The following is a 22430-nucleotide window of genomic DNA, read 5'->3' as shown; positions in this document are numbered from 1 at the left end:
AGTCCATGACTGTCAGTGTTTTATCAGCTGGTTTTCTCTCCAAATATGGTTTCACTGCATTAGCATACACCTAAACACCGACACATAGACACATCAACATACTCCTACACACACATATACACACTCACACACCTACTGACACACATACATACATACACACATACACACACATACATACACATGCACACACCTACACACACACACACACACATACATTCACAAACATGCACACACACACACATATACACACTCACGCACCTACCGACACACATACATACATACAAACACATGCACTCACATATATACACCTTCACACACACACACACACACACATACATACACATGCACACACATATACACACCTACACACACACACACACACACACACATGCATACACAAACATACACACACACACACACACACACATACATACACATGCACACACATAAACACATATACACACACACACACACACACACATACATACATATGCACACACATATACACACCTACACACACACACACATACATACACAAACATGCACACACAAACACACACACATACATACATACATACACACACACACATGCACACACATATACACACCTACACACACACATACATACACATGCACACACATATACACACCTACACACACACACACACACACACACACATATACACACCTACACACATACACACATACATACACAAACATGCACACACAAACACACACACACATACATACACACACATACACACACACATACATACACACTCACACACCTACTCACACACATACATACACACACATACATACACATGCACACACATATACACACTTACACACCTACACACACATACATACATACATACATACACATATACATACACATGCACACACATATACACACCTACACACATATACACAAACACACACACACAAATGCACACACGAACACACACACAAACATACACACACATACACACACACACATACATACATACACACACACATACATACACACACATATACATACACACACATACATACATACACACACATATACATACACAAATATACACACACAAACATACTTGCACACAGACACACACACGTACACACCTATACATACACAAACATACACACACATATACACACTCACACACCTACACACACACACATATACATACATAAACATACACACACACACAGACTCACAAAGGCCCACATACACGCACACACAGAGGATTAATTAGATTAAATTCTTAAATTTCATTATTACACAAATATTCCAAAAGCAATCAAATCAAGATGCTGATTACTCACACACACACACACACACACATACACAGATGATTAATTAGATTCAATTCTTAAATGGCATTATTACACAAATATTCCAAAAGCAATCAAATGAAGATGCTGATTACTCACACACACACACACATGCACACACACATGCACACACAAATACACACATACATACACACATATACAAACATTCACAGACCCACAAAGGCACACATACACACACACACACATGCACACACAAATACACACCTACATACCTACACACACACACACACATTCACAGACCCACAAAGGCACACATATACACACAAACACACACACAGGATTAATTAGATTAAATTCATAAATTTCATTTTTAAACAAACATTCTAAAAGCAATCAAATCAAGACTCTGATTACTCACTGAGTTAGCATAACTATCATTAGACCTCAAGCATAATGTCTGCATTTTTGGAAGCTTATGGCTTATCAGGAAATTAATTTTAGATACTAAATATTTCAGTTAAATATAAAATTGTTCTGAACAACTTAAAAATAACCATGTGAAGGAGTGAAAATGAACACTGGTGTTGTATGAGAAGAGGGTGTTATTTAGAATTTACCTCACCAAGAGATACATTGCACTACATTACGAGTGGTGCACTAACATTTCCATGTGATCGATATCTAGGTTTTTTTTTTGGCTTTTTATTTGCGTGCATCGGAAATGAAAGTGAATACGAATGGTTAGTGCAGTTAGAGGAACTCACGTAAAGGACGATGAGTTAAAAAAATTGCATAAGCACAACATATAACAAATTATCTTTAACAATAATTTTTTTTTTGGGGAATGTTAAAATTATACCAATTTTTTATATGAATAAAATTTTTATATAATTTTTTTCTATATTTTTTAATTTTTAAATCCAATCGATTTTTTTCTATTAAGATTGTTACCTAATTAGACTACTGTTTTTATTTATATATATATATGTGTGTGTTTTTAATGATTGTTGCACTTACAAAAATATGTTTTTTTAATTCGTATCACGTATCAAGTTCTAAGTCATAAACATTGCTATATCTGTTTCTAATTATGCATAGTACCTTGTTTTGCGCAAAGAACCAATGAAATTACAGGTTGTATTTAAACCTTTTCGTACACCATCGGAGCTTGACAAAGGCCCTGGATGGGCTGAAACGCGTTGTTCTAAGTTTTCCCCTGTACGGATTCCGTTATCTGAGGATCTGCTAGTTGACTGACACGCCAGCACACATTGTTGCAAATACCTGGAAGTTGTCCAACCTGTAGCAAAGTCAGCACGGAGGAATTGCCGATGAGAGGGGTTGATCCACATCTACTACTGAGAACCTTTTCGGTGTAAGTAAAAGTGTACACCTTACGTTTGGTTCTTTTTCTGTCGTATTAATTGGAATATTTCTATATTTCAGCTACCTGGGTGTTCGTTTCCAGTAGCATCAGCGTAAAATCCTTTTTTTTTTACCAAGTATCTGTCGTCATCGGATCAGTGCAATTATATCTGAATAGTTTTTATTGTATTTACTGTCTAGCAGTGTTTTATGGCTATGCTTTTATACTGCACTTATCTCATTTCACTTACGCCTGATCAACATATATTGTTTTAGATAGTGCAGATACATGCTACATATTTGTGTCCACTTTTATGTGTTATTAAATGTATTATTTTCTTCTACAAGATACGACGAGTCCACGGATTTCATCCTTACTTGTGGGATATTATCCTACTGCTAACAGGAAGTGGCAAAGAGCACCACAGCAGAGCTGTATATATAGCTCCTCCCTTCCCCTTCGCCCCCAGTCATTCTCTTTGCCTGTGTTATACTAGGAAGAGGTAAAGTGAGGTGTTAGTGTTAGTTTCTTCAATCAAGAAGTTTTTTATTTTTAATGGTACCGGTGAGTACTGTTTTCCTCAGGAGGGTTTGGAAGAAGAATTCTGCCCTGAGGTTGATGATCTTAGCAGCTGTAACTAAGATCCATGTTGGTTACCACAGATCTGAAGGTAATACAGGAGACATCTTCAGTGTGGAGACCGTTTCATGCTGTCTGCAGCATTTGAGGTATGTGCAGCCTTTTTATTCTGAAGAGACTTGGTATGTCAGAAAATGGCTGAAAATGTATTCCCTTTTAGGGAAAGGGGTAAGCAGTAGACCTATTTGCAAGGGATGTTACTGAAACCTGTTCATTTTTTAATTTTATTCTGTTGACATTTTAGGCAAGGTTTATAATGAGGCTATGTGCTGCAATTTTCATTATCAGACACTGGGGATTTATATGTTTACGGTGGTGTTTTACATTATGACCGTTGCATGTTATTTGGGGTAATCATTCTCTAAATTAAAAAAGTTAACAGCTCTATTACCTTACCAGCCCTTAAAAGGGCTTTTTGCGGGGCATGCCCCAAAGAAATCAGCTCTTTTGCCTGTAAAAACCCCCCACAATATCACCCCCCAACATTACAACCCACCACCCACATACCCCTACTCTAACCCAAACCCCCCTTAAATAAACCTAACACTACCCCCCTGAAGATCTCCCTACCTTGAGTCGTCTTCACCCAACCGGGCACCGATGGACCAAAAGAAGTCATCCGGAGCGGCAGAAGTCTTCATCCTATCCGGGCAGAAGAGGACATCCGGACCGGCAGACATCTTCATCCAAGCGGCATCTTCTATCTTCATCCATCCGACGAGGAGCGGCTCCATCTTCAAGACCTCCGGCGTGGAACATCCTCCTTATCCGACGACTACCCGACGAATGAAGGTTCCAAGATGGCGTCCCTCGAATTCCGATTGGCTGATAGGATTCTATCAGCCAATCAGAATTAAGGTAGGAAAAATCTGATTGGCTGATTGAATCAGCCAATCAGATTCAAGTTCAATCGGATTGGCTGATCCAATCAGCCAATCAGATTGAGCTCGCATTCTATTGGCTGTTCCGATCAGCCAATAGAATGCAAGCTCAATCTGATTGGCTGATCCAATCAGCCAATCGGATTGAACTTGAATCTGATTGGCTGATTCAATCAGCCAATCATATTTTTCCTACCTTAATTCCGATTGGCTGATAGAATCTTATCAGCCAATCGGAATTCGAGGGACGCCATCTTGGATGACATCACTTAAAGGAACCTTCATTCGTCGGGTAGTCGTCGGGGAAGGAGGATGTTCAGCGCCCGAGGTCTTGAAGATGGAGCCGCTCCTCGTCGGATGGATGAAGATAGAAGATGCCGCTTAGATGAAGATGTCTGCCGGTCCGGATGTCCTCTTCTGCCCGGATAGGATGAAGACTTCTGCCGCTCCGGATGTCTTCTTTTGGTCCATCGGTGCCCAGTTGGGTGAAGACGACTCAAGGTAGGGAGATCTTCAGGGGGGTAGTGTTAGGTTTATTTAAGGGGGGTTTGGGTTAGAGTAGGGGTATGTGGGTGGTGGGTTGTAATGTTGGGGGGTGGTATTGTGTTTTTTTTTACAGGCAAAAGAGCTGATTTCTTTGGGGCATGCCCCGCAAAAAGCCCTTTTAAGGGCTGGTAAGGTAATAGAGCTGTTAACTTTTTAAATTCAGATTAGGGTAGGGAATTTTTTTTATTTTGGGGGGTTTTGTTATTTTATTAGGGGGCTTAGAGTAGGTGTAATTAGCTTAAAATTCTTGTAATCTTTTTTTATTTTTTGTAATTTAGTGTTGTTTTTTTTGTAATTTAGTTTATTTTATTTAATTGTAGGTAATTTATTTAATTTAATTTATTTAATTTATTTAATTATAGTGTAGTGTTAGGTTTAATTGTGACAGGTTAGGATTTATTTTACAGGTAATTTTGTAATTATTTTAACTAGGTAGCTATTAAATAGTTAATAACTATTTAATAGCTATTGTACCTGTTAAAATAAATACAAACTTGCCTGTAATATAAATATAAATCCTAAAATAGCTACAATATAATTATTTGTTATATTGTAGCTATATTAGGGTTTATTTTACAGGTAAGTATTTAGTTTTAAATAGGAATACTTTATTTAATAAGAGTTAATTTATTTTGTTAGATTAAAATTATATTTAATTTAGGGGGGTGTTAGGGTTAGACTTAGCTTTAGGGGTTAATACATTTATTATAGTAGTAGCAAGGTCCGGTCGGCAGATTAGGGGTTAATACTTTAAGTTAGGTGGCGGCGATGTTAGGGAGGGCAGATTAGGGGTTAATACTATTTATTATAGGGTTTGCAAGGCGGGAGTGTGGCGGTTAAGGGGTTAATAACTTTATTAGAGTGGCGGTGAGGTCCGGTCGGCAGATTAGGGGTTAATAAGTGTAGGTAAGGTAGCTCCGACGTTGGGGGGGGGCAGATTAGGGGTTAATAAATATTATGTAGGTGTCGGCGATGTTGGGGGCAGCAGATTAGGGGTTCATAGGTATAATGTAGGTTGCGGGGGTGTCCGGAGCGGCCGATAAGGGGTTAATAGTGTAATGCAGGGGTCAGCAATAGCGGTGGCGGCAGATTAGGGGTTAATAAGTGTAAGGTTAGGGGTGTTTAGACACGGGGTTCATGTTAGGGTGTTAGGTGCAGACTTAGAAACTGTTTCCCCATAGGAAACAATGGGGCTGTGTTAGGATCTTAACGCTGCTTTTTTGCAGGTGTTAGGTTTTTTTTCATCCCAAACTGCCCCATTGTTTCCTATGGGGGAATCGTGCACGAGCACGTTTTTCCAGCTAGCCTAACGCAGTCCTTCAGAGAACTCTCAATACCAGCGTTGTTTAGAAGCAGCGCTAGAAAAAAAAGACGAGTAGCTAACGCACCCCTTTGGCCGCAAAACTCTAAATCTAGGTGTATGTCCTTTAAATTTAAGCTTGAACACCTCCGCCTGTTACTTCGGGAGGTTTTAGCGAACAGATTTGTAAGGCTGCGACTTGGTCGTCCCTTCATACTTTTTCCAAATTTTCCAAATTTGATACTTTTGCTTCTTCTGAGGCTGTTTTTGGGAGAAAAGTTCTTCAAGCAGTGGTGCCTTCCGTTTAGGTCTCTGTCTTGTCTCTCCCTTTCATCTGTGTCCTGTTGCTTTGATATTGTATCCAACAAGTAAGGATGAAATCCGTGGACTCGTCGTATCTTGTAGAAGAAAAGGAAATTTATGCTTACCTGATAAATTGATTTCTTCTATGATACGACGAGTCCACGGCCCTCCCTGTCAATTTAAGACAGATTATAGTTTTTATTATTTACAACTTCAGTCACCTCTGCACTTTTTAACTTTTTCTTTCTCTTCCTATAACCTTTGGTCGAATGACTGGAGGTGGAGGGGAAAGGAGGAGCTATATACACAGCTCTGCTGTGGTGCTCTTTGCCACTTCCTGTTAGCAGGAGGATAATATCCCACAAGTAAGGATGAAATCCGTGGACTCGTCGTATCGTAGAAGAAATCAATTTATCAGGTAAGCATAAATTTCCTTTTTTATTGAAGTATCTTACCTGTCTATTTAGTAACTAAATTAAGCTGTTTTTTCTCAGCGCAGTGGTATTAAATCTTCCTGCACTTTGTTGTAAAGGATTAAAAAAATTTTCTAGCATTGTTTGAGGGGTAGGGACCCCATTTTATACTATCTGCTTTTTGGTTCCCTTTTTCAGCGCAGAGATAACTATTCTTTTAAATCCTACAAATAATCATGGTAATCTCCTCATACTATTAAACATGAGAACTGAACTATTAAAAAACCATTAACCGTTAGTGGACATACTCAACCGAGGGTTTAAGTTACAATATATGGTGGGGGAAGCAGAATAATTTAAACAGGAGGCTTATATAAATAAATAGTATATAAAATAATTTTTGATTATGTATATAATAAGACTGCCTGCCGCAGAACAGAAGCTAAGAACGAATAACAACTAACAAAGCAATTGTGAAGGGTTGTACAATTAAGTATAAAGAGCTTTTTATCTGCGTTAGAAAATAAAGATTCTGCTTATAGTGTATTTGTCATCAGGTTTACATTAGTAAAAATTAGATTATCATTCACTCTAAATAACTTTATTCAAAATATCTTAAAAAATTAGGGAAGAAAAAACACATACACACAAATAGCTTGAGCTCATATTATTAAAAATATTAAAGTTGGAATAGATACAAACCCGCAGTAACTATATTAGACTATCAAAAGCCCTTACAATTCGAGGGCTGAATTTAAATTATTTTAATCATTAACGCTTAGATTTAGAGTTCTGCGGCCAAAGTTCACAGAATGGCTGGGTTTTCAGTGCGTTAAGCTCCAAAAAGGGAGCGTAGAGCATAATTTAACGCCACTGCAACTCTAGATACCAGCGGTGCTTACGGACGCGGCCAGCTTCAAAAACGTGCTCGTGCACGATTCCCCCATAGAAAACATTGGGGCCATTTGAGCTGAAAAAAAACCTAACACCTGCAAAAAAGCCGCTTTCAGCTCCTAACGCAGCCCCATTGTTTTCTATGGGGAAACACTTCCTACGTCTGCACCTAACACTCTAACATGTACCCCGAGTCTACACACCCCTAACCTTACACTTATTAACCTCTAATCTGCCGCCCCCGCTATCGCTGACACCTGCATATTATTATTAACCCCTAATCTCCCGCTCCGTACACCACCGCCACCTACATTATAGCTATGTACCCCTAATCTGTTGCCCCTAACACCGCCGACCCCTATATTATATTTATTAACCCCTAATCTGCCCCCCTCAACGTCGCCTCCACCTGCCTACACTTATTAACCCCTAATCTGCCGAGCGGACCACACCGCTACTATAATAAAGTTATTAACCCCTAATCCACCTCACTCCCGCCTCAATAACCCTATAATAAATAGTATTAAGATCCAATCTGCCCTCCCTAACATCGCCAACACCTAACTTCAATTATTAACCCCTAATCTGCCGACCGAATCTCGCCGCTACTCTAATAAATGGATTAACCCCTAAAGCTAAGTCTAACCCTAACACCCCCCTAAGTTAAATATAATTTAAATCTAACAAAATAAATTAACTCTTATTAAATAAATTATTCCTATTTAAAGCTAAATACTTACCTGTAAAATAAACCCTAATATAGCTACAATATAAATTATAATTATATTATAGCTATTTTAGGATTTATATTTATTTTACAGGTAACTTTGTATTTATTTTAACCAGGTACAATAGCTATTAAATAGTTAAGAACTATTTAATAGCTAAAATAGTTAAAATAATTACAAAATTACCTGTAAAATAAATCCTAACCTAAGTTACAATTAAACCTAACACTACACTATCAATAAATAAATTAAATAAAATACCTACAATTACCTACAATTAAACCTAACACTACACTATCAATACATTCATTAAATACAATACCTACAAATAACTACAATTAAATAAACTAACTAAAGTACAAAAAATAAAAAAGAACTAAGTTACAAAAAATAATAAAATATTTACAAACATTAAAAAAATATTACAACAATTTTAAACTAATTACACATACTCTAAGCCCCCTAATAAAATAACAAAGACCCCCAAAATAAAAAAATTCCCTACCCTATTCTAAATTAAAAAAGTTCAAAGCTCTTTTACCTTACCAGCCCTGAAAAGGGCCCTTTGCGGGGCATGCCCCAAAGAATTCAGCTCTTTTGCCTGTAAAAAAAAACACATACAATACCCCCCCCCAACATTACAACCCACCACCCACATACCCCTAATCTAACCCAAACCCCCCTTAAATAAACCTAACACTAAGATCTTCCTACCTTATCTTCACTTCGCCGGGTATCACCGATCGGTCCTGGCTCCAAAATCTTCATCCAACCCAAGCGGGGGCTGGCGATCCATAATCCTGCGGCTGAAGAGGTCCAGAAGAGGCTCCAAAGTCTTCATCCTATCCGGGAAGAAGAGGCGATCCAGACCGGCAACCATCTTGATCCAAGCGGCATCTTCTATCTTCATCCGATGAGGAACGGCTCCATCGTGAAGACCTCCAGCGCGGATCAATCTTCTTCCTTCCTCGCATTCTATTGGCTGTTCCGATCAGCCAATAGAATGCAAGCTTAATCTGATTGGCTGATCGGATCAGCCAATCGGATTGAACTTGATTCTGATTGGCTGATTCCATCAGCCAATCAGAATTTTCCTACCTTAATTCCGATTGGCTGATAGAATCCTATCAGCCAATCAGAATTCGAGGGACGCCATCTTGGATGACGTCCCTTAAAGGAACCGTCATTCTTCAGTTGGACGTTGGAGGAAGAAGATTGATCCGCACTGGAGGTCTTCACGATGGATCCGTTCCTCATCGGATGAAGATAGAAGGTGCCGCTTGGATCAAGATGGTTGCCGGTCTGGATCGCCTCTTCTTCCCAGATAGGATGAAGACTTTGGAGCCTCTTCTGGACCTCTTCAGCCGCAGGATTATGGATCGCCAGCCCCCCGCTTGGGTTGGATGAAGATTTTGGAGCCAGGACCGATCGGTGATACCCGGTGAGGTGAAGATAAGGTAGGAAGATCTTCAGGGGCTTAGTGTTAGGTTTATTTAAGGGGGGTTTGGGTTAGATTAGGGGTATGTGGGTGGTGGGTTGTAATGTTGGGGGGGTATTGTATGTGTTTTTTTTACAGGCAAAAGAGCTGAATTCTTTGGGGCATGCCCCGCAAAGGGCCCTTTTCAGGGCTGGTAAGGTAAAAGAGCTTTGAACTTTGTTAATTTAGAATAGGGTAGGGCATTTTTTTTATTTTGGGGGTCTTTGTTATTTTATTAGGGGGCTTAGAGTAGGTGTAATTAGTTTAAAATTGTTGTAATATTTTTCTAATGTTTGTAAATATTTTATTATTTTTTGTAACTTAGTTCTTTTTTATTTTTTGTACTTTAGTTAGTTTATTTAATTGTAGTTATTTGTAGGTATTGTATTTAATGAATGTATTGATAGTGTAGTGTTAGGTTTAATTGTAGGTAATTGTAGGTATTTTATTTAATTTATTTATTGATAGTGTAGTGTTAGGTTTAATTGTAACAGGTTAGGATTTATTTTACAGGTAATTTTGTAATTATTTTAACTATTTTAGCTATTAAATAGTTCTTAACTATTTAATAGCTATTGTACCTGGTTAAAATAAATACAAAGTTACCTGTAAAATAAATATAAATCCTAAAATAGCTATAATATAATTATAATTTATATTGTAGCTATATTAGGGTTTATTTTACAGGTAAGTATTTAGCTTTAAATATGAATAATGTATTTAATAAGAGTTAATTTATTTAGTTAGATTTAAATTATATTTAACTTAGGGGGGTGTTAGTGTTAGGGTTAGACTTAGCTTTAGGGGTTAATCCATTTATTACAGTAGTGGGGAGATTCGGTCGGCAGATTAGGGGTTAATAATTGAAGTTAGGTGTCAGCGATGTTAGGGAGGGCAGATTAGGGGTTAATACTATTTATTATAGGGTTATTGAGGCGGGAGTGAGGCGGATTAGGGGTTAATAACTTTATTATAGTAGCGGTGCGGTCCGCTCGGCAGATTAGGGGTTAATAAGTGTAGGCAGGTGGAGGCGACTTTGTGGGGGGCAGGTTAGGGGTTAATAAATATAATATAGCGGTCGGCGGTGTTAGGGGCAGCAGATTAGGGGTACATAAGTATAACGTAGGTGGCGGTCGGCAGATTAGGGGTTAAAAAATTTAATCGAGTGGCGGCGATGTGGGGGGACCTCGGTTTAGGGGTACATAGGTAGTTTATGGGTGTTAGTGTACTTTAGAGCACAGTAGTTAAGAGCTTTATGAACCGGCGTTAGCCCAGAAAGCTCTTAACTACTGACTTTTTTCTGCGGCTGGAGTTTTGTCGTTAGATTTCTAACGCTCACTTCAGCCACGACTCTAAATACCGGCGTTAGAAAGATCCCATTGAAAAGATAGGATACGCAAATGACGTAAGGGGATCTGCGGTATGGAAAAGTCGCGGCTGGAAAGTGAGTGTTAGACCCTTTAATGACTGACTCTAAATACCGGCGGTAGCCCAAAACCAGCGTTAGGAGCCTCTAACGCTGGTTTTCACGGCTACCGCCCAACTCTAAATCTAGGCCTAACATTTTAAGCTAACTGCTGGATTTGAATATTGTACTATATATATATGGGAGATTAGTTTATAAGCATGGTAAGCAGGTTAAAACAACGGACAGACAGGGCTACTCCGAAAGACCCCTGACGCGCGTTTCACAAAAACGCTTCCCCAGCAGTTAGCTTAAAATGTTAATCAGGTACTTTAATTCTACTTTGGGACCCTTGAGAAACTTCAAATTATAAATGTAGAGCATAAATAGTTCTTATAATGTAACCTCATATATGAAAATGATTACTCATTGTTGGGGCTAGTTAAGGTGATAGCTTTTCCTCCTCATGGTCTGCCTGATCTGGGCTACAACTATCCAGTAGAATATGAGTGCACTTTGTACAAAATATTTGCATTTTAAAGGGACAGTCTAGTTGAAATTAAACTTTAATGATTCAGATAGGGCATGTCATTTTAAACAACTTTAGAATATACTTTTATCATCAAATTTGTTTTGTTCTCTTGGTATTCTTAGTTAGAAGCTAAACCTAAGAAGGCTCATATGCTAATTTCTTTAGCCCTTCAAGGCTGCCTCTTATCTGAATGCATTTGACAGTTTTTTCACAGCTAGGGACCGTTAGTTCATGTGTGTTATATAGATAACTGTGCTCACTCCCGTTGAATTACTTATGATTCAGCACTGATTGGCTAAAATGCAAGTCTGTCAAAAGAACTGAAATAAGGGAGCAGTCTATAGAGGCTTTAATACAAGGTAATCACAAAGTTAAAAAGTATATTAATATAACCTTCTTGGGTATGCAAAACTGGGGAATGGGTAATAAAAGGATTATCTATCTTTTTAAACAATAGAAATTCTGGAGTAGACTGCCCATTTAACAATAATTTTGTATGTTTATGTCTCTTTTATATATCTCCCAATACTTGCCACTAGATAGTCTGTATTTTACATGCATATTTAGTAAATCTGAGGAGCTCTAAAGTTTATAGTTTATATATATTTCTGTAAATAGTTTCCCAAAAGCATTTATGATTGTGAGATATTTGATGGAGTATTCATTAATGCCTATTTCATCTCATCAGATCCATCAAGCGAACATCAAATAGTACAATATTTTTAGGATAAGACATAAATATCAGTAGAACATCCTAATAAGGTACTACTATTATTTAGTGTTCAATAAATCATAGATGTTTCATATTCCATAGAATATAAGCTTAGTGTTTTCTTTTCTAAAGAGCAAACCCACAAGTTGGGTCACATGTCATCCCTAGTAGCATTTACCATATAACCTGATGTTGAAACATCTACTTCAGTGATAACAATCAGCCTGCATTGTCTACACTATATCTAACTTTCAGATTCATTGAGTCTACTTTCTGGTTCTTGTATATCTTTTGACATTCAGCTCCTGTTATTTGATGCTGTTCTGACTAATATGTTGGTTCAGTCTGTGTTCATGATATCTTTATGATGGAATATTTTATAGCCTGGTTCTAGCATATTTCATATTAGTTCAATATTTTCCATGACTATTTATCTTAGGGACTGTCAAGGTACATTCATTTGATGTGAAATATCAGGTCTCCTCGTGTTTTAATGCTCATATATAATCTTATGACCCCACATAGTCAAGTTGCCATTGTAACAAACCCCCCCACAAAAACACCTCACACCATCTTTGGGATTGAAAGGCCGCAGCTCCTTTATTAACATAACTTAAAACATAAATAACATTAAATAACATTATATAACATTAACTCTTTAAACACCAACACAGTGCTTGCCCCCATTCCACGTTCCACAAGCCCCGCCCTACCCAAGGGAGGGGCTACCACCATCAAACCAACCCCCTGCTGTTGAAACAGGAAGTCCCATCACATCATAACAGGCGTAAGCCTCTACCACCCAGGGCAAGCAACCCGCCACAGCTGCGACAGTTCTTTAAGCCTATCACCAGGGAGGGAGGGAGGGAATTTGCCCACCGTGCTGCTCCTGCTATCAGCTTGTTATTTTTTCAAATGCTTGTTGCTACTTCCTGTCAGCACCTTATCAACCCTTTGCTTAGCCCACCCCCTTGTCCTTTCTCTCACCCCATGCCCTGCTTCCTAGTGGGGTCACATAACCCTCTCTTCAATTTCTTTCTACAGGGTTATTCCTTGACCCCACATAGTCAAGTTGCCATTGTAACAAACCCCCCCACAAAAACACCTCACACCATCTTTGGGATTGAAAGGCCGCAGCTCCTTTATTAACATAACTTAAAACATAAATAACATTAAATAACATTATATAACATTAACTCTTTAAACACCAACACAGTGCTTGCCCCCATTCCACGTTCCACAAGCCCCGCCCTACCCAAGGGAGGGGCTACCACCATCAAACCAACCCCCTGCTGTTGAAACAGGAAGTCCCATCACATCATAACAGGCGTAAGCCTCTACCACCCAGGGCAAGCACCCCGCCACCCCTCACCCCTTAGGTGAGGACCGCCACCCAGAGCCAAGGCCTTCTCAATCCCTTCTCTCAACGTGAAATTAAAAAGGTGTAAACCCACCTCGTTAAGGTGGACCCCGTCTTTGAGATAGAAGCACCTCCCCGATTCCCCTTCAAATTCAACATGCCTCAATCCAACTCCTCCCACCTTTCTTACGTAACTGCTCACCATCCTGTTGACCTTCCGTCTGGAAGCCTCCAACCTCCCAGCATCCCATGCTGACCTCCACACTACCCGGCTCTCTATCTCTGACCAGACAATAACTAAGCCCGGGAAGAGTTGCCGCAGTCTCTCCATCCCTCTCTTAATATCCTCCACCAAGTCCTTTTGAGGCATGAAGCCCAGGTCATTTCCTCCCACATGAAGCACCAAAATCTGAGGGGGTGCAAACAATCTGGCATACTCAACAACTTTCCCGACTACCTGCCCCCACTTCATGCCCCGGACCCCAAACCATTTCATTTCAACTTTATCCCTAGATAGTCCCAGCTGGCCTCCATCCTCCTTGACTGCGGCAGCCTTCCTGGCCCAGTAAATGTACGAATGCCCGATCACCCAACACCTCACTGGACCTGTTAAAACAAAATATAGCCGTATCAGCTGCCGCCCCTTCCACTTACACCCTCATCCCCAACCTAACGTACCCCCGATACCTGTCCGACCTCCACCTCCCTATCCTCTTAATCACAGACACATCCAAACCCAAGCCAGCCGCCTCCGTTGCCGCCCCAATCCTGAAGGAATGTGACCCGAACTCCATTTCCCCCAACCCCACTCTCCCCAAGGCCTTTCTGAATACCGCCATAAACTGGAACCTGGACAAAGCAGACCCATCCTCATGCACCAACAGTGGACCCACCCCCCTGGGGCGAAGATTGAGGTACTGCTGGACTACGGCCACTGGGCAACACACTCCCCCCACTTCCCTCAGCTTGATCAAGACCCCTTTCCCCAACTGGTCCGTCTTGGACCTTCTCAACCAAATCTCCACTACTCCTTCCCCCAGTGTCACCTCATCTCTGTGCAAACCTCCCTCGTCCCTCCTGTTCTGTCCCACCAACTCCGAAATCCTGAATGCTCCAAAAAATGCCAAAGTAAATGCAGTCTTAAACAGGACCTCCTCAAAATTCGACAAACATACCTCCTTTAAACATTCCACCACCTTCTCCAAAACCACAAACGATACCGGCCGTCTGCCGTCTGGCCTCCTTTTACCCCGGCACAACCCCCTCACTGCCATCCTCACCACAAAGACCTTCGTTAAGTCCCCCATCTCCAACAGCTGGAACCAGAAAGCCAATGCCGCCATCCTTTTCTTTATCTCTGAGGCGGATAGCCTCTCCTCACCCCACTGCCTTACCCATGCAAGCAACACCCCCAACTGGGCATCGCCACTTTCCAGTAGGTGCCTCCCCCTCTCCAGACTGCACCATTTTCTCCACACCTGGACGTAGGCCCTCCAAGTCGACTCTGCCAGCGAACCCCGGACCAGCTCCATCAGCCCGCGTCCCCCAGATTCCACAAGTCCTCCGGGCAGGATGTTCCCTCCACGTCCGGCTCTGGCGCTGCCGCGCGGAACCAGTCCCACTGGAAACGGGACAAAGAATCAGCTATCACATTCAGCTTCCCCGGGACATGTACAGCCCTAAAAGATACGTTATTGCGCAGGCACTCCAACACAAATACTCTCAACAACCTAACCACCGGCGGGGAGTTAGCCGTCAGCCTGTTTATAGCCAAAACCACCCCTAGGTTGTCCGAATGGAAAGTAACCCTCTTGTCCCTCAAAGTACTGGACCACACCCGGAGCGCTACCACTAACGGGAAGAACTCCAAGAATGTGAGATTCTTCGTTAGTCCCGCCTCTTTCCAACTGTCCGGCCAGGCCTCCGCACACCACCGTCCTTGCAAATAGGCCCCGAAACCCTGCGCTCCCGAAGCATCCGTGTATAAGCTCAGGTTGTCATCAGACCAACCGACCTCCTGCATAATCAACCTCCCATTGAACTCCTCCAAGAATGTGAGCCACACCCTCAAGTCATCCTTCAGCTCCCTCGTGACCCTGATATGATGTCCAGGCTCCGAGACCCCAGCCGTCGCCAGCGACAGCCGGCGACAAAAAGCTCTACCTATCGGGATAATCCGACAGGCGAAATTGAGCTTCCCCAATAATGACTGCATTTGCCGCAATGTGACTTTTTTAGATGCCAAGACCTCGCCCACCACCGCTTTGAGGTCGACCAGCTTGTCCACCGGGAGCCGACACTCCATACGGATCGTATCCAGCTGTATTCCCAAAAAACTCAGGGAAGACACCGGACCCTCCGATTTTTCGCTCGCCACCGGGATCCCAAAGTCCCTAGTCACTTCCCCGAAGACCTCGACCAGCCTCTCGCAGTCCCCTGAATCCGCCGCTCCCAAGAATAAGAAGTCATCGAGGTAGTGGACCACCGAAGACTTCCCCGCTCTTTGCCTTACCACCCAGTCCACGAAAGAACTGAATTTCTCGAAATACGAGCAAGATATAGAACAGCCCATGGGGAGGCATAGATCCACGAAAAACGAGCCCTCGAACCAACAACCCAACAAGAGATGGCATTTTGGGTGAACCGGCAGCAACCGAAATGCGGATTCGACGTCTGCTTTTGCCAGCAACGCCCCGGGTCCCGCCCTACGGACCAAAGATACTGCCCTATCGAAAGACGCATAGTTCACCGAAACCAACTCAGGATCTATGCCATCGTTCACTGACAGCCCTTTTGGGTGAGAGAGATGATGGATCATGCGAAACTGCCCCACCCCTTTTTTGGGTACCACCCAAAGCGGAGAAATCCGCAACCCCTGCAGCGGGGGCCCATTGAAGGGCCCCGCCATCCTGCCCAGTGCCACCTCCTTGCCCAATTTTTCTCTCACCACTGCCGGGAACTCCTTGGCTGACTTAAGATTACCCCCAAATGCTCCCACCTCCTGGTCTTTAAATGGAATAACGAAACCCGAACTGAACCCTGTCAACAATAACTCGGCGTCCGCCGCGAACCCCCGCCTATTGGCGTATTCCTTTAGCCATGGCACCATCTTTTCGACCCTCACTGGGGTCCGTGCTCGCACTACCCACCTCCCCGGGTTTTCCTCCCTGCCTCGCTTTCTTGAAGCACTTGGCAAGAGAGTGAATTCCCCCGCATCCCGAGCATTCATGCTTGTACTTGCATGATGCCCCGAATTTGCATTGCCCCTCATTAAACTGAAAGCAGAGGCCCTTCCGTATTGCTGTTGTCATGTTTCCGCTCCCGCCCCCGCTCCCCGGTCCCTGTCCGCCTGCCCGAAAGGACTGACCCCCTCTCAGGGGTGTCATGATCTCTAACCAGATGCCCATGTCCCTATCGTCCCACCGCATCTCAGCCCTAACCGCCATTCGCTGCCGGAACCTCTCGTCGTACCGCCACCACTCTGTTCCCCCGTATGTCCCATACGCATTCCCGATCTCATCATAGTAACAGAAAAGGGACGACCCCTGTTCTGGGAATTTCTCGCACACCACGCTCGCCATGATGCGAAATGCCCTGGACCAATTCCCAAACGTCTTCGGCAACTTCCTCCATCGCTTCTTCCTCTCCTCGTCTTCCTTCTTCCCTTTCTCCTTATCGTCCTCCTTCACCTCCAGTACCTGATCCAAGGGGAGCAGCGAGAAAATTTCCAGAAATTCCCGTTTCCAGATCTTCTCCCTCAGCTCGCTGGTGAGGTGTATTCCCAGAGGTCCCACCGAACATAGGCACGGTCTCCTGAATGCATCTTCTGGGACCCTCAGCGTCTCTCCAGTCCCCGCACCGACTGCAGCCCCCGTACCAGGTGCTGCCTGAGCCCCTCCGCTCTGCGCTTCACCTGCCGGTTGCGCCCATGCCGCCGCCGGCGAACCCCTTTGCCCCTGGGCCTTCTCCAAGGTAGCAATCAAGCCCTTCAATCCAGTCAGTATCAACTCACGCTCCCCAGACAAGCCCTCATTCATCCTAGGGAGCAGCGCAGCAGCCTCACCTGCCGACTGCACCGCTGTTGCCGGTCCTAGTCTTCTCCTCTCCTCAGAGACTCCCGTCTCTGGCCTGTTGCGTCCGTCCCGACTGGAGCCCCTAGGCCTCCCGGCCGTCCCCGCTCCGTCTACCTCCAGTATGCGTCTCGCCGTCCCTCTCCTGGCAGGGGACCTCCCCCTGCCGCCTCTGCTCCTGTCTCTGGACCTCTCCAACCTGGCCCAGGTGGGCGACGACGCCTCCCTTCCTCTGCTCCTCCTGCGCCTTGGCGACCGTGACCTTCTGAGCCCCCTATCTGTGTCCTGCCTCCTCAGGGGAGTGGGATCCCTCCCCGTATCTCGTCCTGGTCCTGCCGTCTGTAAAGAGATCAAACCCGTCACATCATCCCCCTTTCTGGCCTCCCCTCACCACTTCCTTGCCTGACCCCTCCCCGTGGTGGGGACAACAACCTCAATAGCTGCGCCAGTGTATCCATCCCCCCTACCTGGCCAGCCGTCGCCGTTCCTGCTGATGTGCCCTCCAGCGGATCCTCCTCTTCCTTGAAGTCACCGCTGGCGTCCAGCTCAAGCGGTGGCTCCGTCCACAGCTCCATATCCTCGATCTCCCTTGTGGCATTGCCCGCCACCTCTCCCCGGGCCGTAGCGGCCCTTCCTTCTGTAAAACAAATCATAACATCAACATCATTCCCTTCACACCTCCCGCATCCTATCCCCCACCCCCCCCCCCTAACCCCTTCGATTCCCCCCCTTCACCCTTGCGCTAACTCATTCACCCCCCCCCCCTCTCCTTTTTTCTTTTTTTTTTTTTATATCCACACCCCTTCCCTGCCACATAGGTACCCCTTACCCAACACCGCACCCCTTAACAGACTCCCTGTCCTCATCCCTCCCCCCTCCCAACTATCCCTGCCTCAGATCTCCCCCTACTCCCCCCCCCCCACTCACTGTTTCTCCTACCGGCCCTCGTCCCTTAACTCCCTGCTAGTACATCCAGTAGGTCAGGGTATCACCCCCTGGCTCCCACTTCTCCCCTCAATAATTACCTGTGGGCTCCCGACACCCCCCTCCCAGAACTCATCTCTCCTTCCCATTCGCCTCACTTCCTATGGCCTCTGAACCTGTCCCCACCTGCTAATCCCCACCTACACCTTATGCCTTCCTGCCTGCTGCATTGGACCCCCTCCCCCCCCCCCTCTCAAATTCCCTTGCCGCCTCCAACTATTTGACCTACCAACCCCCCCCTCTGGATGCCGCCCCTTGTGGCCCTTAGCCTGCTTGGTCAGCCCCTGGCCCAGCAAGGCCTTCTTTGTGTCCCCTATTGCCTATGGGCACCCCCCTCCGAAGCCGGGCCCCCCCCGGCCCCCCCGGTGTAAGGCTTAAGCCCCCGGATCCTCCCCCCCCCCTTCCCGCTCTCACCTGCTCCCTCCGATTGCGCCCCGGTGACCTCCGCTGCTCACTCCTCTGGTCCCAAGGCCCGGTTGCGACCGCCGGGCCGTGACGTCATCCGGTCGCGCTGCTGCAGGCCGCAAGCCTGTACCCGACCTGGCCGTCGCCTCATCCGGCCGCGTTGCTGTAGGCTGCAAGCCTGTACCCGGCCTGGCCGTCGCCTCCGGTCCCGTTGTGGCCCGCTCTCCATCCTGCAGGTCCCCGGATCTCCTGCCGCTCCTCCGCAACTGAGGCCCCGACTGCGCCTGCCGGGCCGTCTCCGCTCCCGCATCTGCCGCACTAGGCCGCGAGCCTGCCCTGGGCCTGGCCGTCCTCACCGGTCCCGCCTCTTGCCGGACCACTTCTGGCGTCCTCCCTGAGGCCCCGCCGGCTCCTCTGCCCGACCTCCTTCTTACCGCCTCAGGGCTCAAACGCTCAGGCGGTCTGGATCTCCTTGTGGGCCTCTCACTCCTCCTGGGCCCAGCTACGCTAGGACCCAGGTGCTCCTGAATCCAGCCTGCTCCCTTCTCTCTGGCCACCTTCATGAGCTCAGTGAGTAAAGCTTCCATGACAGGTAAGCAAAGACTGTAGTCCTAATTTGCCCACCGTGCTGCTCCTGCTATCAGCTTGTTATTTTTTCAAATGCTTGTTGCTACTTCCTGTCAGCACCTTATCAACCCTTTGCTTAGCCCACCCCCTTGTCCTTTCTCTCACCCCATGCCCTGCTTCCTAGTGGGGTCACATAACCCTCTCTTCAATTTCTTTCTACAGGGTTATTCCTTTCAGAGCTCTAATCTCTAAACATAAAACTAAGGTTTTACCAGAAGTTGGGATCCAAAAGTGGTCCCCTATTTATAATTTTTAAAGTTTTTTTTAAGGTACTACTGGGTCCAAGAGTGGTCCCTTTAAGCACTTAGGCCTTATAATGTTTTTTTTTCTCTTCAAAAAACTTTATTAAGATATATTCAAATATACAAACTTGGTAGAAGATACAGAATATCTCTCACAAGTTACACATAAAGTAGTAAATCATATTTTACACTATTATCTGGTACAAATCATCCACCAAACCTTTCTCAGCACAGTTCTCTCGTTTTACTGATATACATTTGCTGTACGTATCTGTACAAGGCTAATCTGGCCACTCTTGGACCAGTAAATGAGTAATTATGATGCCGGAACGGGCAGGTAGTGGCAGGATAGGTAGTGTGTTAAACAGTAGGGGTTTTGCAGTTTAGGGGTTAATAGGGTAAATATTGCATAATAATAATTAGCTTATTCAGAGCATATCTGGCCCCTAATCGCCAGCCTTTGTTGAGACATAACCGACAACTAGTGCCACAATTTTCCAGTTAATACAATCAATTCTATATAAACATAAAAACTAAATAAACAGTATGAACAAGAGGAGAACACGTGGTATGTAGTGCTTCTACTATCTAACTCCAGTGGTCATGGAATAGGCTAGTTGTGGCAATGTACTGTCCATTAGCGGGTGTCCCTGAGTGAATCCTTGTAAAGGAGTCAATTTTCCCAGAAGTGGCGTGGATATGGGTATGTTAGGAAGTGTGGCTGTCATATATCTTTGCTTGCATTCCATCGCATTGTCACGTATTCATGTTTCTCTATTTTACCCGGCCTGAGAAAGTGATATGTTTTCAATATGAGCAAACTCTCTACCTGCGTTTTCCAAGACGAAATGTCTGGCGTCTCGGAGGATTTCCATTTTTGGGGTATCATCATCTTGGATGATATTTGGGGGGGGGGGGTTGGGTGGGTGGGGAGTTTTTACTGTTAGGTGGGGGCTTTGTGTATTTTCTTGAAAAAGAGCTGATTATCTTGGGGCAATTCCCTGCAAAAAGCCCTTTTAAGGGCTACTTGTAGTTTATTCTTAGAGTAGGGGGTGTTTTTATTTTGGAGGGTCTTTTTTATTTTCATAGGGATTAGGTTTAATTTTGTTAAATTTGGTAATTTGATTTTTTATTTTCTGTAATGTTAGCCTTTTTTATTTTTTGTAAACTTTTTTTTTTTTTTGTAACTTTAGAATATATTAGTTTAGGTAATTTGGGTTTATTTAATGGGGTGTTAGGTTAGGGGTTGTTAGGTTAGGGGGTATTAGGTTTGGGTTTGTTAGGTTAGGGGTTGTTAGGTTAGTGTACTGTACTTAGGTATTTAAATAGTTATTTGCGTTGTTGGTTTTGGCGGTTTAAAGGGTTAATAAGTTAAATAGGTTTATTGCGATGTAGGGGTTTTGCGGTTTAGGGGTTAATAGGGTAAATAGGTTTATTGCGATGTAGGGGTTTAGTGGTTAATAGGGTAAATAGGTTTATTGAGATGTAGGGGTTTAGGGCTTAATAGGGTAATTAGGTTTATTGCGATGTAGGGGTTTTGCGGTTTAGGGGTTAATAGGGTAAATAGGTTTATTGTGATGTAGGGATTTTGAGGTTTAGGCGTTAATAAGTTAAATAGGTTTATTGCGATGTAGTTTTTTTGTGGTTTAGGGGTTAATAGGGTAAATAGGTTTATTGCGATGTGGGGGTTTTGCGGTTTAGGAGTTAATACTTCGTGTAGGATTTTTTTTTGTTATATTTCATGCGGGCGGCATATTTTTTTTTAATACTTGATGCGGGCGGTAAGTTTTTTAAAAAAAAATACTTTAATGTGGGCGATTAGGTGTTGCTTTTGTAATGCTCCATTTGCCTTTGCTACATCCACCTTTGGTGGATTCTTTCACCACCCTGCCATTTTCGGAATTCACCTGGGTGAATTCTTTTGTCCTTGGGCTGCCAACATTCCATTGAGGATGCGTGCGCAACTGGCGAAGGACATTACAAAAGCAATTATAGTATAGATTGTGCTCTCTCCCATGGAGTTATTTAATAAGAGTCAGCACTGATTGGCTAAAATGCAAGTCTGTCAAAAGCACTGAGATAAAGGGGCAGTCTGCAGAGGCTTAGATACAAGGTAATCACAGAGGTAAAAAAGTCTATTAATATAACAGTGTTGGTTATGCAAAACTGGGCAATGGGTAATAAAGGGATTATCTATCTTTTTAAATTATAACAATTTTTAAGAAGACTGTTGTTTAAGTGTTA

The sequence above is a fragment of the Bombina bombina genome, chromosome 7, assembly GCF_027579735.1.
Source record: "Bombina bombina isolate aBomBom1 chromosome 7, aBomBom1.pri, whole genome shotgun sequence".
Taxonomy (NCBI): Eukaryota; Metazoa; Chordata; class Amphibia; order Anura; family Bombinatoridae; genus Bombina; species Bombina bombina.
This window is presented reverse-complemented; position numbering follows the sequence as displayed.